Source organism: Camellia sinensis, chromosome 6 (genome assembly GCF_055761805.1).
Source record: "Camellia sinensis isolate YWXY chromosome 6, ASM5576180v1, whole genome shotgun sequence".
In the NCBI taxonomy this organism is placed as follows: Eukaryota; Viridiplantae; Streptophyta; class Magnoliopsida; order Ericales; family Theaceae; genus Camellia; species Camellia sinensis.
In genome coordinates this window covers 2764063-2775000 of record NC_138966.1, presented here as the reverse complement: position 1 = coordinate 2775000, position 10938 = coordinate 2764063, and positions in this window count along the sequence as shown.

The following is a 10938-nucleotide window of genomic DNA, read 5'->3' as shown; positions in this document are numbered from 1 at the left end:
ACGCACGAAAACATTTAGAGAGGCCGAGCAAGCACCGGTTAGCGCGAATGCAAATAACAAACGCAACAGGCAACTTTCGAGGGACATACTTCTCGCAACAAGCTTCCACAAGGAAAGCACAGGCAACTCGTTCGCACGCCAAAGCCAACCAAATGGCAATTTAACCGAGGGACATGCATTTCGCAAGGCAACTTGTACAATTACCCGAGGGACATGGCATGCTTGCCAAGGCCGTGGCTTGGCATGCTTGCCAAGGCCGTGGCATGACATGCTGCTGGCCAAGGCCGGGCATGCCATGCTGCTGGACAAGGCCGTGGCAAGGCATGCTGATGGCCGAGGCCGTGGCAAGGCATGCTGATGGCCGAGGCCGTGGCAAGGCATGCTGCTGGCCAAGGCGTTGGCATGGCATGCTGCTGCTGACCAAGGCTTGGGCTTGCCATGCTGCCGGCCAAGGCCGCGGCATGCCATGTTGCTGGCCAAGGCCGTGGCATGGCATGCTGCTGGCCAAGGCCGTGGCATGACATGCTGGCCAAGGCCGGGGCATGGCAAGCTGCTGGCCAAGGTCGTGGCATGGCACGCTGCTGGCCAAGGCCGGGGCATAGCACGCTGCTGGCCATGGCCGTGGCTTGGCAAGGTTGCCAAGGCCGGGGCATGGCGTGCTGCTGGCCAAGGCTTTGGCATGCCATGTTGCTGGCCAAGGCTGTGGCATGGCATGCTGCTGGCCAAGGCTGTGGCATGGCATGCTGCTGGCCAAGGCCGTGGCATGACATGCTGGCCAAGGCCGGGGCATGGCATGCTGCTGGCCAAGGTCGTGGCATGGCATGCTGCTGGCCAAGGCCGTGGCATGACATGCTTGCCAAGGCCAGGGCATGGCATGCTGCTGGCCAAGGCTTTGGCATGCCATGTTGCTGGCCAAGGCTGTGGCATGGCATGCTGCCCTAGGCCAACGTGCCACCGCCACCGCCGCGGGCCGCCACTCGACGCATCCCGTGCTTGGCTATGTAGTTTCGATGCCACAAGCCAATGCCACAAGCCAAGCGATGGCATGTGCCAAGCGCCCGCCTAGGCATAGGCGTGGCCTGTGGCCTGGCCATGCTGGCCAGCCTTAAGGGAGGTGCCCCCCCCTTATAATAGCCTGTTAAGCCCTTTTCAATCTGGCAGGAGGAAACATCAAGCATGTTCGAGGAGTCATAATGGGGTTTTTTTAAAAAGTAATGGTTTTTTGCCAAAACTTTCAACATGAAAGTTGTATGAAATAATTTAATACACCATAAAAAAAATTATAAAAAAATATTTGGCCACCGGAATATTTTATTTTAATTTATTTCAATTTTAATACTTAAAAAATAATAAAAATTACTAAAAATACTCAAAAAATTCTAGAAAAATTCCAACAATTATAAGATGAGGCACTAGTAATTATAGTAATTTTTTTAATTATTTTTTATTTTTAATTTATTTTATTATAATTTTTATGAGTAAATAAATAATTAAAAAGCCCGACGAACGTGCAAAAACTCTTAGAGAAACCCAGCAAGCATCGGATAGCTCGAATGCAAATAACAAACGCAACAGGCAACTTCCGAGGGACATACTTTTCCCAACAAGCTTCCACTGGGGAAAGCACTAGCAACGTGTTCGCAAGTCAAAGGCAACCAAACCGGCTATTACCCGAGGGACAAGCATTTCGCAGGGCAACATATACGTAAGTCAAAGCCAAACCAAATGGCAATTACACGAGGGACAGGATTGCTTGCCAAGGGCGTGGCATGCGATGTTCTAGCCCAAGGCCAAGGCACGCCACGCTGCGGGACAAGGCCGTGGCAAGACATGCGGCTGGCCTTGGCCTTGGCATGGCATGCCGCCGGCTTTGGCTGGGCTGCGTTGGCCTTGCCATGGAATGTTGCTGGCTTCGGATGGGCTGCCTTGGCCTTGGCCTTGGCCGTGGCATGGCATGCTGCTGGCCTTGGCCTTGGCCTTGGCATGGCATGCTGCTGGCTTTGGCTGGGCTGCCTTGGCCGTGGCATGGCATGCTGCTGGCTTTGGCTGGGCTGCCTTGGCCGTGGCATGGCATGCTGCTGGCCTAGGCCTTGGCATGGCATGCTGCTGGCTTTGGCTGGGCTGCCTTGGCCGTAGCATGGCATGCTGCTGGCCTAGGCCTTGGCATGGCATGCTGCTGGCTTTGGCTGGCAGCCTTGGCCGTGGCATGGCATGCTGCTGGCCTTGGCCTTGGCATGGCATGCTGCTGGCTTTGGCTGGCCTGCCTTGGCCGTGGCATGGCATGCTGCTGGCCTTGGCCTTGGCATGGCATGCTGCTGGCTTTGGCTGGCCTGCCTTGGCCGTGGCATGGCATGCTGCTGGCCTAGGCCTTGGCATGGCATGCTGCTGGCTTTGGCTGGCCTGCCTTGGCCGTGGCATGGCATGCTGCTGGCCTAGGCATGGCATGGCATGCTGCTGGCTTTGGCTGGGCTGCCTTGGCCGTGGCATGGCATGCTGCAGGCCTTGGCCTTGATATGGCATGCTGCTGGCTTTGGCTGGGCTGCCTTGGCCGTGGCATGGCATGCTGCTGGCCTAGGCCTTGGCATGGCATGCTGCTGGCTTTGGCTGGGCTGCCTTGGCCTTGGCATGGCATGCTGCTGGCTTTGGCTGGCCTGCCTTGGCCGTGGCATGGCATGCTGCTGGCCTAGGCCATGGCATGGCATGCTGCTGGCTTTGGCTGGGCTGCCTTGGCCGTGGCATGGCATGCTGCTGCCCTTGGCCTTGATATGGCATGCTGCTGGCTTTGGCTGGGCTGCCTTGGCCGTGGCATGGCATGCTGCTGGCCTAGGCCTTGGCATGGCCTGCTGCTGGCTTTGGCTGGCCTGCGTTGGCCGTGGCATGGCATGCTGCTGGCCTAGGCCTTCGCATGGCATGCTGCTGGCTTTGGCTGGGCTGCCTTGGCCGTGGCATGGCATGCTGCTGGCCTTGGCCTTGGCATGGCATGCTGCTGGCTTTGGCTGGGCTGCCTTGGCCGTGGCATGGCATGCTGGTGGCCTAGGCCTTGGCATGGCATGCTGCTGGCTTTGGCTGGCCTGCCTTGGCCGTGGCATGGCATGCTGCTGGCCTAAGCCTTGGCATGGCATGCTGCTGGCTTTGGTTGGGCTGCCTTGGCCGTGGCATGGCATGCTGCTGGCCTTGGCCTTGGCATGGCATGCTGCTCGCTTTGGCTGGCCTGCCTTGGCCGTGGCATGGCATGCTGCTGGCCTAGGCCTTGGCATGGCATGCTGCTGGCTTTGGCAGGCCTGCCTTGGCCGTGGCATGGCATGCTGCTGGCCTTGGCCTTGGCATGGCATGCTGCTGGCTTTGGCTGGCCTGCCTTGGCCGTGGCATGGCATGCTGCTGGCGTAGGCCTTGGCATGGCATGCTGCTGGCTTTGGCTGGCCTGTTTTGGCCGTGGCATGGCATGCTGCTGGCCTAGGCCTTGGCATGGCATGCTGCTGGCTTTGGCTGGCCTGCCTTGGCCGTGGCATGGCATGCTGCTGGCCTAGGCCATGGCATGGCATGCTGCTGGCTTTGGCTGGGCTGCCTTGGCCGTGGCATGGCATGCTGCTGGCCTTGGCCTTGATATGGCATGCTGCTGGCTTTGGCTGGGCTGCCTTGGCCGTGGCATGGCATGCTGCTGGCCTAGGCCTTGGCATGGCATGCTGCTGGCTTTGGCTGGCCTGCCTTGGCCGTGGCATGGCATGCTGCTGGCCTTGGCCTTGGCATGGCATGCTGCTGGCTTTGGCTGGCCTGCCTTGGCCGTGGCATGGCATGCTGCTGGCCTAGGCCATGGCATGGCATGCTGCTGGCTTTGGCTGGGCTGCCTTGGCCGTGGCATGGCATGCTGCTGCCCTTGGCCGTGATATGGCATGCTGCTGGCTTTGGCTGGGCTGCCTTGGCCGTGGCATGGCATGCTGCTGGCCTAGGCCTTGGCATGGCATGCTGCTGGCTTTGGCTGGCCTGCCTTGGCCGTGGCATGGCATGCTGCTGGCCTAGGCCTTGGCATGGCATGCTGCTGGCTTTGGCTGGGCTGCCTTGGCCGTGGCATGGCATGCTGCTGGCCTTGGCCATGGCATGGCATGCTGCTGGCTTTGGCTGGGCTGCCTTGGCCGTGGCATGGCATGCTGGTGGCCTAGGCCTTGGCATGGCATGCTGCTGGCTTTGGCTGGCCTGCCTTGGCCGTGGCATGGCATGCTGCTGGCCTAGGCCTTGGCATGGCATGCTGCTGGCTTTGGTCGGGCTGCCTTGGCCGTGGCATGGCATGCTGCTGGCCTTGGCCTTGGCATGGCATGCTGCTGGCTTTGGCTGGCCTGCCTTGGCCGTGGCATGGCATGCTGCTGGCCTAGGCCTTGGCATGGCATGCTGCTGGCTTTGGCTGGGCTGCCTTGGCCGTGGCATGGCATGCTGCTGGCCTTGGCCTTGGCATGGCATGCTGCTGGCTTTGGCTGGGCTGCCTTGGCCGTGGCATGGCATGCTGCTGGCCATGGCCTTGGCATGGCATGCTGCTGGCTTTGGCTTGCCTGCCTTGGCCGTGGCATGGCATGCTGCTGGCCTAGGCCTTGGCATGGCATGCTGCTGGCTTTGGCTGGGCTGCCTTGGCCGTGGCATGGCATGCTGCTAGCCTTGGCCTTGGCAGGGCATGCTGCTGGCTTTGGCTGGGCTGCCTTGGCCGTGGCATGGCATGCTGGTGGCCTAGGCCTTGGCATGGCATGCTGCTGGCTTTGGCTGGCCTGCCTTGGCCGTGGCATGGCATGCTGCTGGCCTAGGCCTTGGCATGGCATGCTGCTGGCTTTGGTTGGGCTGCCTTGGCCGTGGCATGGCATGCTGCTGGCCTTGGCCTTGGCATGGCATGCTGCTGGCTTTGGCTGGCCTGCCTTGGCCGTGGCATGGCATGCTGCTGGCCATGGCCTTGGCATGGCATGCTGCTGGCTTTGGCTTGCCTGCCTTGGCCGTGGCATGGCATGCTGCTGGCCTAGGCCTTGGCATGGCATGCTGCTGGCTTTGGCTGGGCTGCCTTGGCCGTGGCATGGCATGCTGCTGGCCTTGGCCTTGGCTTGGCATGCTGCTGGCTTTGGCTGGGCTGCCTTGGCCGTGGCATGGCATGCTGCTGGCCTTGGCATGGCATGCTGCTGGCTTTGGCTGGCCTGCCTTGGCCGTGGTATGGCATGCTGCTGGCCTTGGCATGGCATGCTGCTGGCTTTGGCTGGGCTGCCTTCGCCGTGGCATGCCATGCTGCTGGCCTTGGCCTTGGGGCTGGGCTGCCTTGGCTGCGGTTCTTATCACTAGACGTGCGTTGCGTGCGAAGGCGTTCAAAGGCGTGCGCGACCATGCGCGCAACACGCGCACCGTGGTCAAAAGACCACGCGCGCGGTATTCGCACAGGCCACGCTGCCCACGCCGCGGGCATGCCAGGCCGCCCAGGCCGTGCGCATGCCATGCCGTGCTGCCCAGGCCGGCTGCATGCCAGGCCGCCCAGGCCGTGCGCATGCCATGCCGTGCTGCCCACGCCGCGGGCATGCCAGGCCGGCTGCATGCCAGGCCGCCCAGGCCGTGCGCATGCCATGCCGTGCTGCCCACGCCGCGGGCATGCCAGGCCGGCTGCATGCCAGGCCGCCCAGGCCGTGCGCATGCCATGCCGTGCTGCCCATGCCGCGCGCATGCCAGGCCGCCCACGCCCGCGCGCATGCCACGCCATGCTGCCCAAGGCCGCGCCCAGGCCGCGCAAGGCCGCGCCCAGGCCGCCCAAGGCCGCGCCCAGGCCGCGCAAGGCCGCGCCCAGGCCGCCCAAGGCCGCGCCCAGGCCGCGCAAGGCCGCCCAAGGCCGCGGTCCAGGCCGCCCAAGGCCGCGGCCGAGCCGCCCCAGGCCGCAGCCCAGGCCGCGGTCGAGCCGCAGTGCATGTAACCCAAGGCCGCAGCCCAGGCCGCGCCCAACATGGGGCGTACCTGCCACTGCCTTGCCCTGGGCAAGGGAGGTGCCCCCCCCTTATAATAGCCTGTTAAGCCCTTTTCAATCTGGCAGGAGGAAACATCAAGCATGTTCGAGGAGTCATAATGGGGTTTTTTTAAAAAGTAATGGTTTTTTGCCAAAACTTTCAACATGAAAGTTGTAGGAAATAATTTAATACACCATAAAAAAAATTAAAAAAAATATTTTTTTACAGAAAATATTTTATTTTAATTTATTTCGATATTAATACTTAAAAAATAATAAAAATTAATAAAAATAGTCAAAAAATTATGGAAAAATTCCCATAATTAAAGGATGATTCACTAGTAATTATAGAAATTATTAAATTATTTTTTTCATTTTTTTTATTTTATTTTGATTTTTTTATGCCAAATATGGGCTTTAAAAATTCGAAAAGCTCCAGAAAAATTGCAAAAAAATAGGGAATGACATTTAAAATTGATTGTAGTGCATTTTTAATTGTGTTGCACGGTTTGGGTAAGATTATAAAAGAATCATGTTCAAAAAGATCGATCGAGGCGGTGGCACGCCATGGCCTTGGCCTTGGCCTTGGCCTTTGCCCGCGGCCTTGGCCTTTGCCTTGGCCTTGGCCATGCCTTGCACAGGGACTTGGCCTTGCCCACTGCCTTGGCCTTGGCTTTGGCCTTGGCCTTGGCATGGCATGGCATGCTCGCCGAGGCCGTGGCATGCCTTGCTGCTAGCCAAGGCCGTGGCGTGGCATGCTCGCCCAGCCCGTGGCATGCCGTGCTCGCCCAGCCCGTGGCACGCCATGTTGGCCCAAGGCATTGGCATGGCATGCCGGCCAAGGCATGCTGGCCAACGCTGCACAAGGCGGTGCCATGGCATGGCATGCTGACCAAGACCGTGCCATGGCATGCTGGGCGAGGCCGGGGCATGGCATGCTGGCCGAGGCCGTGGCTTGCCATGCCGCCACGGCCGTGGCATGCCGGGCAACGGACCGGCATGGCCCAGCCCGTGGCACGCCATGTTGGCCCAAGGCATTGGCATGGCATGCCGGCCAAGGCATGCTGGCCAACGCTGCGGCACGGCGTGCTGGACAAGGCGGTGCCATGGCATGGCATGCTGACCAAGACAGTGCCATGGCATGCTGGCCGAGGCCGTGGCATGGCATGCTGGCCGAGGCCGTGGCTTGCCATGCCGCCACGGCCGTGGCATGCTGGGCAACGGACCGGCATGGCATGCTGGCCGTGGCGGTGGCACGACATGCTGGCCAAGGCAGTGGCATGGCATGTAGGCCAAGGCTAAGGCATGGCACGCTGTGGCATGGCACGCTGGCCAAGGCAGTCGCAAGGCATGCGGGCCGAGGCCGCGGCACGGCCCGCTGGGCAACGCGGTGGCATGGCATGCTGGGCAACGCCGTGGCAAGGCATGCGGGCCGAGGCCTTGGCATGGCATGCTGGCCGAGGCCGTGGCATGGCATGCGGGCCGAGGCCGTGGCATGGCATGGCATGCGGGCCGAGGCCGTGGCATGGCATGCGGGCCGAGGCCGTGGCGTGGCATGGCATGGCATGTTGGGCAACGCCGTGGCAAGACATGCGGGCCGAGGCCGTGGCATGGCATGTTGGGCAACGCCCTGGCAAGCCATGCGGGCCGAGGCCGTGGCGTGGCATGTTGGCCAAGGCTAAGGCATGGCACGCCGGGCAACGCGGTGCATTGGCATGCTGGGCAGCGCGGTGGCAAGGCATGGGGGCCGAGGCCGTGGCATGGCATGTTGGGCAACGCCGTGGCAAGACATGCGGGCCGAGGCCGTGGCATGGCATGCGGGCCGAGGCCGTGGCACGACATGTTGGCCAAGGCTAAGGCATGGCACGCCGGGCAACGCGGTGGCATGGCATGCTGGGCAACGCGGTGGCAAGGCATGCGGGCCGAGGCCGTGGCATGGCATGTTGGGCAACGCCGTAGAAGGGCATGCGGGCCGAGGCCGTGGCATGGCATGCGGGCCGAGGCCGTGGCATGGCATGTTGGGCGACGCCGTAGCAAGGCATGCGGGCCGAGGCCATGGCATGTCATGCGGGCCGAGGCCGTGGCATGGCATGCGGGCCGAGGCCGTGGCATGGCATGTTGGCCGAGGCCGTGGCAAGGCATGCGGGCCGAGGCCGTGGCATGGCATGTTTGGCAACGCCGTGGCAAGACATGCGGGCCGTGGCATGGCATGGCATGCGGGCCGAGGCCGTGGCACGACATGTTGGCCAAGGCTAAGGCATGGCACGCCGGGCAACGTGGTGGCATGGCACGCCGGGCAACGCGGTGGCAAGGCATGCGGGCCGGGGCCGTGGCATGGCATGTTGGGCGACGCCGTAGCAAGGCATGCGGTCCGAGGCCGTGGCATGTCATGCGGGCCGAGGCCATGGCATGGCATGCGGGCCGAGGCCGTGGCATGGCATGTTGGGCGACGCCGTAGCAAGGCATGCGGGCCGAGGCCGTGGCATGTCATGCGAGCCGAGGCCGTGGCATGGCATGCGGGCCGAGGCCGTGGCATGGCAAGTTGGGCGACGTCGTGGCAAGGCATGCGGGCCGAGGCCGTGGCATGTCACGCGGGCCGAGGCCGTGGCATGGCATGCGGGCAGAGGCCGTGGCATGGCATGTTGGGCGACGCCGTCGCAAGGCATGCGGGCCGAGGCCGTGGCATGGCATGCGGGCCGAGGCCGTGGCATGGCATGTTGGGCGACGCCGTAGCAAGGCATGCGGGCCGAGGCCGTGGCATGTCATGGCATGTTGGGCGACGCCGTAGCAAGGCATGCGGGCCGAGGCCGTGGCATGGCATGTTTGGCAACGCCGTGGCAAGACATGAGGGCCGTGGCATGGCATGGCATGCGGGCCGAGGCCGTGGCACGACATGTTGGCCAAGGCTAAGGCATGGCACGCCGGGCAACGCGGTGGCATGGCATGCGGGCCGGGGCCGTGGCATGGCATGTTGGCCAACGTCGTAGCAAGGCATGCGGGCCGAGGCCGAGGCCGTGGCACGGCATGCGGGCCGAGGCTGTGGCATGGCATGTTGGGCGACGCCGTAGCAAGGCATGCGGTCCGAGGCCGTGGCATGTCATGCGGGCCGAGGCCGTGGCATGGCATGCGGGCCGAGGCCGTGGCATGGCATGTTGGGCGACGCCGTAGCAAGGCATGCGGGCCGAGGCCGTGCCGTGGCATGCGGGCCGAGGCCGTGGCATGGCATGCGGGCCGAGGCCGTGGCATGGCATGTTGGGCGACGCCGTAGCAAGGCATGCGGTCCGAGGCCGTGGCCTGTCATGCGGGCCGAGGCCGTGGCATGGCATGCGGGCCGAGGCCGTGGCATGGCATGCGGGCCGAGGCCGTGGCATGGCATGTTGGGCGACGCCGTAGCATGGCATGCGGGCCGAGGCCGTGGCATGTCATGCGCGCCGAGGCCGTGGCATGGCATGCGGGCCGAGGCCGTGGCATGGCAAGTTGGGCGACGTCGTGGCAAGGCATGCGGGCCGAGGCCGTGGCATGGCATGCGGGCCGAGGCCGTGGCAAGGCATGTTGGGCGACGCCGTAGCAAGGCATGCGGGCCGAGGCCGTGGCATGTCATGCGGGCCGAGGCCGTGGCATGGCATGCGGGCCGAGGCCGTGGCATGGCATGTTGGGCGACGCCGTAGCAAGGCATGCGGTCCGAGGCCGTGGCATGTCATGCGGGCCGAGGCCGTGGCATGGCATGCGGGCCGAGGCCGTGGCATGGCATGTTGGGCGACGCCGTAGCAAGGCATGCGGTCCGAGGCCGTGGCATGTCATGCGGGCCGAGGCCGTGGCATGGCATGCGGGCCGAGGCCGTGGCATGGCATGTTGGGCGACGCCGTAGCAAGGCATGCGGGCCGAGGCCGTGCCGTGGCGTGCGGGCCGAGGCCGTGGCATGGCATGTTGGGTGACGCCGTAGCAAGGCATGCGGTCCGAGGCCGTGGCATGTCATGCGGGCCGAGGCCGTGGCATGGCATGCGGGCCGAGGCCGTGGCATGGCATGTTGGGCGACGCCGTAGCAAGGCATGCGGGCCGAGGCCGTGCCGTGGCATGCGGGCCGAGGCCGTGGCATGGCATGTTGGGCGACGCCGTAGCAAGGCATGCGGTCCGAGGCCGTGGCATGTCATGCGGGCCGAGGCCGTGGCATGGCATGCGGGCCGAGGCCGTGGCATGGCATGTTGGGCGACGCCGTAGCAAGGCATGCGGGCCGAGGCCGTGGCATGTCATGCGGGCCGAGGCCGTGGCATGGCATGCGGGCCGAGGCCGTGGCATGGCAAGTTGGGCGGCGTCGTGGCAAGGCATGCTGGCCGAGGCCGTGGCATGTCATGCGGGCCGAGGCCGTGGCATGGCATGCGGGCCGAGGCCGTGGCAAGGCATGTTGGGCGACGCCGTAGCAAGGCATGCGGGCCGAGGCCGTGGCATGTCATGCGGGCCGAGGCCGTGGCACGTCATGCGGGCCGAGGCCGTGGCATGGCATGTTTGGCCACGCCGTGGCAAGACATGCGGGCCGTGGCATGGCATGGCATGCGGGCCGAGGCCGTGGCTCGACATGTTGGCCAAGGCTAAGGCATGGCACGCCGGGCAACGCGGTGGCATGGCATGCTGGGCAACGCGGTGGCAAGGCATGCGGGCCGAGGCCGTGGCATGGCATGTTGGGCAACGCCGCAGCAAGGCATGCGGGCCGAGGCCGTGGCATGGCATGCGGGCCGAGGCCGTGGCATGGCATGCGGGCCGAGGCCGTGGCATGGCATGTTGGACGACGCCGTAGCAAGGCATGCGGTCCGAGGCCGTGGCATGTCATGCGGGCCGAGGCCGTGGCATGGCATGCGGGCCGAGGCCGTGGCATGGCATGTTGGGCGACGCCGTAGCAAGGCATGCGGGCCGAGGCCGTGCCGTGGCATGCGGGCCGAGGCCGTGGCATGGCATGTTGGGCGACGCCGTAGCAAGGCATGCGGTCCGAG